Source organism: Uranotaenia lowii, chromosome 2 (assembly GCF_029784155.1).
Source record: "Uranotaenia lowii strain MFRU-FL chromosome 2, ASM2978415v1, whole genome shotgun sequence".
NCBI lineage: Eukaryota > Metazoa > Arthropoda > Insecta > Diptera > Culicidae > Uranotaenia > Uranotaenia lowii.
In genome coordinates, this window is record NC_073692.1 from 403,131,039 (window position 1) to 403,137,348 (window position 6,310).

Below are 6,310 nucleotides of genomic sequence, written 5' to 3' on the forward strand. Positions count from 1 at the left end.
TCCCCGTCTTGCCCCACCGCTGCTGTTGAACTCACTAAGCTGAGTGGAGGCCGACCTTTCGACGTTCGTCGTCGGCGGGTTGTTTTCCCTTGATGATCAGCTCAACTCTCGTCAGAGGAAAGAGTCTGGGCTTGTGAAACAATTCGGAAAACAAATACTTCCCGCTTTGCTTTCGACTGAAAAGTGTTTGGGGCTTCTAATAGGTTCAGACGCGTGCAAAAGCGTGCTTTTTCATGACATCGTTCCAGCTCAGGTTGGAGCTTACCCAGTGCATTTGAGGGATAAAACGCATTTGCATGTTGATGATCTGTTAATTGATGGGGAACAACTTTCTTCGCTGATAGCATCTTTATTGTATTTTTCTGAGGAAAATTATTAGAGAAATAACAAAGTGTTACAGAACTCAATAGCAAGGTCGAGTGCTTTGGGTTCAGGCCCGTGCGAAGGGCCCGTCCATGGGGGGGGTTTTCGAAATTCAAATTTAGCTAGAATCAATAACAACTCCAAAAATGCACAATAAATCCGGTAAGTCAATAGAAAAATATTCAAAATTATGTAATTCCATGTTTTGTTGTAAATATTTAAAAAATAATGCACTTCAAAAACGTTGAAATTTTGCTTCAAAGATGCTACTTTTATTAATTTTTGAAACTTTTTATAGATCAACTAAAATATCATGATTGATTACAAAAACGATGATTGGAAATAATAAAAATACGTGAAACGTTTGTAAACTTTAAAATGCATATCAAAATGTTTAGAATTTCATGCTCTGAATATTTTTTCGCTGCCAATCAAAATACTGAGTCCTGACAAAGAGAAAAAGGTCGAATTTGTGTTTTTCTTCATAAAAATTAATGAATATTTTGTTTTCAAAAAAAAAAACTCAGAATTAAAAAACAAAGACAAACTTTTCATTAAATATCTCAAAAAATTAAAATCCGTCACAATTTATTTGAGAATTTAAAAAAAATACAACAAAATTTGGTGAAGTAATTTTAAAATAACAAACAAAATATAAAAATCAGACAGATAAGTCTATAAGAAGAAATTTTTTTCAATAAAAACTTCTTATGACTTCGAAAATTAATTCATAGAATTCAATTGATAGCCGAAGATAACAGCACTCTATGCCTTTGATAATTTGGTAGATTTCGAATTTTCCTCAAATTTACTAAATTTCCTGAATCTTTACAAAGATTTTGTCAATCATCTTTAGTTTTGATGATATAGAGTTTATAAGTTTCAAAATGAATCAGTGTTGAGTGAAATCAATCATTGCTAACTGATTAACTAACAAATTTACATGAAAGAACAAAAAATGACTCTGGATTTGTTAACTTCGTTTGACTTAGAAGGAAAAATATTTTGATCATGATGATGATAAATTATCTCAAAATAATAAATAAAACAGTTTTTTAAAATTATAACAATACATAGGTTTCATATAATTAAACCTTTTTGTTGAAGCCTGCACAATTATTAAACTTTTGCTTTAAAAATGTCTAAAATTTAATTTTCGTTGAAACTTTTTTTTAATTGGTTAAAATTTTTCGCAATAGTCAAAATAACTTGTGGTCTTAGGAAAGTTTATGATTAAATTTAAACCTTTATTGATTTTTGTTGTAAAGCTAAAAAAATTTTGTCTAAAAAATTCCGATTATTCTTAAATGATTTTTAAACATCTAAAAGTTATATCAAAAAAGAAAAGCTGATAAAAAAAAAAAATACCAGCATATTTGGATTTATTTAATGTAATGAAAATTAGCTACAAAGTTCTTTGCACTTCGGAAAAATATGAATATTGTGGTCTTGTGTAATACATAAAAAAAACCCTTGATTGCGAAGTTTAGTATTCGAAAAACAAGAAACAAAAAACAAAATTGAAGCTGAAAATTGTTTCTTGAAAAATATTTAGAATTCACAGAAAATTTGTAATGACCTTTTTTATAATAAAATTGAAGTTAAAGTTTTTTTGGCTAATTCTGATGACTATCGTAAGTATTAAACGCATGTCACATTTCTACCAATTTGTTGATTTGTAAAATAAGTAATCGATCAATGAATTTTGTTAGCCTAAAATTCTGAATTTGTTTATACTTCTTAATTAAAAACCCATTCTAAATACAACCCATTTTTTGTGTCATGATTTGAGTTTCAATATCGATGGTCTATTGAATTACAAACTGAAATAACCAATTAAAAATTAATATCAATTTGGAAACGTCTTAAAATGAAATATCTTAGGTCTTGAGTGATTGAGGATTGAATTCCGCCGGAGGCGAGAAAATTTTCTAACATGTACATACGGCAAATTCCTTTCTTGAACTGAAAAATTTTACTTGGAAGAAATCTCCATGGGGGGGGGGGGGGTTAAACCCCTAAAACCCCCCCCGTTTGCACGGCCTTGTTTGGGTTATATCAGTTTTTACTGCTTTCAAGTATTGCACGGTAAGCAATCAATACGCATGGACCGGTGATTCCCTTTGCTAAGGTCTTGGCTAGCTTGAGTTTGGATTATGTGGCTAATTAGTTTGGATTGGCTGTATTAAGAAGGTTGAAACACTCACGATTCTCTTACAGTTTACTTATTTAGCCATCGAATTCCAGATGTAGATTAAATTGTGAAGTTTTTTTCAACTGTCAGACAGAACAAGTATTGACAACACGTAAACCAACATGTGTGATAAGCCACTTAACAAAAAACAAGTTGAGCAGTACAATCGAAACATTCGAGGAGCGCCTGTTAATCAAACGGAAGTGTAAAATTAATGCGGCTGAGTTGCCCAAGGTCAAACAATCTTTATTTGAGTCTTCGGAACTTTTAGACATGTGATCATGTCTGAGTAGGTATATTGTCTATTAATTTCGGTGCATTTGATTGAGTGACTTTTTCTTTTGAGCATATGAATTCTAAGTTAGGTGCTGCTTTTTTCCTAATAAGTAATAATTGATAAGCCACGCGGTTGACAATCTGCTGTAGTCAGAGGCATGCAACCTTTACGGATCCAAAAAGAGTGATCAACATCAATTATGGGTCATTTTTTTTTTGTTAATAGTTTTGAAATTTCGCATTTTATTCGCTCAGTTTCATTTGGAAAATGTAAACTCGTCCATTCCCGAGTAACCAAAAGTCACATAAAGCTTAGTTCTTTTAGAAATGGGACAGTTACGAATACGTGTGTATCTCAAAAACCTTTAGTTTGATCTAAATACTTTCTATGAAGGAAAGGAAGGTAATCTTATGATAATTCATGAAAAAAATTGAAAAAAAATATTTATCGTTTAACAAATTTGATTATTTTTGAGCCACTTTTTGAGCGTTTTTAATGGAATTTCTGCTGGCAAAATCTAGCAATAACGAAGTAAAACCATGAGGAGATTGAACTTAAAGTATAATCGGTTAGTATAGATCGTAGGTTGCGAAAGGTATATAAAAGGTTAATCTTTTTAGGCTTTTGAAAAGAGTGAAAACCATAGTTTTCGTTTTGAAAGTTGTTGTTTTTTTCCACAGGAGCAGAATTTTGGCATATCATTATATTTTATACAAAATAATAAGCAAATACATACTTCAATATACTCGAGACCTTCCTACGAGCAGACGTGGTATAGGATTCAAACGCTGGAATTTGTTTAAAATAGAGTATTTCATAAGTTTTGTCGTTCATCAGAAATCATCTGTCCCATAGCCTCGGAACCAGATATACAGCTAACGAGCTGTGGATCTAGCAAAAAAATTTTGTTTGGGGTTAGGTTTGAATGACTCATTAAGAGGCAACACTTTCAGCTTATCGGAGAAATTATTTTTTGGAAATTTCAGCGATCTACCCTTAGTTTTTCGCTTATTAAAAATGAAAAATGCTGGTATGAGACTTGACTTCCCTGATGGCCCTTAGCCAAAGTTGCCAATCATATGCTTCACTCAAATGGTTGATTTGAACTTTGTAGACATTTTTGACAGCATTTCCATACTTTTCCACCACTCACACACAGAAGTTCTTTGAAAAATCAACGGTTTTGTCAACTATCAATTTGATAATGATGGATTTTGAATGAAACTGTGCAAAATTATTTTTTCCTTTTTCTCTTGCATCGTAAATATCTCAAAAAACTCGTAAATTTTAAATTTTGAAAAAAATAGGTCGGATAGTACTTTTTACAGGCAACAAAATGCTGTCAAAATTTTGAATTTCCGATTACTAGTAAACGAGCTACAAGCAAAAGAAAGTGTCCCATTTCTAAAAGAACTAAGCTTTAGCTACTTAATCTTGTACGTTTTAAGTTCACATTTCGCAGAGTAAAAGGTACTCGAGAGAAATAAAATCCGTTTTCCTTAAGTGCTTCGTTTGTACTTCTAAACGAACATAAAAAAGTCTAAACAAGTAGCAAATAACATATTTGTGCGTTCTAAGTACCTTAAAAAGTCCGGATATCAATTCGGCTTATCGTGTTTCGTTACGAACTTCTTGCGAACTATTTGATTCCATGCGGAACTTCTTACAAACTTTTTGGTTCCATGCTCTTACGAACTAATTAGTTCAATGCGGAACTTCTATGAAACTTCAATGCGAATTGAGTTGTGTCAAAAGTTTCAAATGGTTTGTTTACATTCTCTTGGAAAATTTTTCGAAAACGTTCTCAATTTGTGAACAATAATGGGTTATTTACAAAAAATAAGAATGAATGGTTTGTTTTTTTTTACCATCGCCGGCTATTGGGGCAAAAATGGAATGAGAAAAGAACATAAGTAATTACATAAGAAAATAATATTATGAGAATATTTTACTAATAAAGTTAAATTTCAGCACCAGCTTTCCATGAACCAGAGTTGTCAAACACTAACTTTTTAGTTTTGGGACATTTTTAATTTGTAACAGTTCAATCTATCATGTTCATTCAGAAGTTTTCCCAAAAAAAGTTGCTTTATCCCTACTTCGATGGTGAATTGGACAAAAATAGGTGGAGGGAGAAACATAAATAAAGTTAAAATTATTTGGGAAATACATATTTATCAGCGATTGTATAATATTAGGTTATAAATTAAAATTACATATAACTATTCACTATCAGACTACATTTCATAGTTTTTACGTTTTCCTCATTAGTAGAAACATATAGTAATTCCGATTCTACTTATTTCCCTTATCAATTAAAGTAACTCTCACAGCCACATTAACGACACATCCAGCACAGTACATTCTAACAAACATCAAAGGCAGATTATTTCGACGGGAAATTCATCGATGGACACTGAGAAAATGTGGGTCGATTGAGCTCATTATTTTTCCAACGTTGAATGCGAGAATTTGCCGTAAAAATCGCATAATTCTGATAATTTTCTTAAATTTTGTATCCTGGTTTCAGCCAATCTAAAATGTACATGAAATGTGTTTTAATTTAGGAAAATATTGAAAAACTAGAAACAAATTACAACTTCCTCCTGTAGAATCTGTTTCTGCAGTTTTGTTAAAATTGGATTGTATTGTAACAGAAATTACAGCGGCTTGTTCACGGCCCATATATTTTGGTATATTTCTTTTTCTGAACTGCAAATAAACATTATACAATGAGATACATATGTCACAAAAAAGAATTCAGTTTGTGCACTTACGTTCAAATTTAAATGTTGTGGATACGACTCACACGGAGATTATCTATTCATGGTGTGCAAAATTGAAGGCAAGGATAATTTATTTCGTACGGCAGCCCTCGTTTCACAACTTCTGTTTATACTTTTTGAAGCCGATTGTTTACTATTTTCATCCCGCCTACATTTAAAAGGATAACCCGTAAATTATTTCAAATAGATGTTTTAAATACAATTGAATCAGAAAACAGTCATGGTTCAAAGGTAACGTGCTCAGCTTTCATTCCACAGGTTCAGGTTCAAATCTCCATTCAGGAAAATTTTCCAAGTAAGTTTAAAATTGTTGAAAATAGAAACAAATATAAATAGTAATAAACATTAAAGCAAATCCGAATTCAAAGTAAAAAACGACTTTAGAACGCTTTATTTTTGCAAGATTTTTTTCAATGTTTTATTTGAAGCTGAATAGCCTTCTACTCAGCTTTGTTTATGGAACTTGAAAGCATCCCAAGTAACCAAAAGTCCCATAAAACAGGTACAAACACGCTTACTCAGCCCCATCATTGATATGAAGTACGTTCTATGCAGCTCAAAATTTAAGTTCTTATTGATGCTTTCAAGTTCAAAAACAAGTCTTAATGATCTTCTATTCAGCTTCCAGCGGCTTCTTAATTCAGCTTCCGAAAAATCGCAAAATGAGCAAAACTATCTCTCTCTATCTCA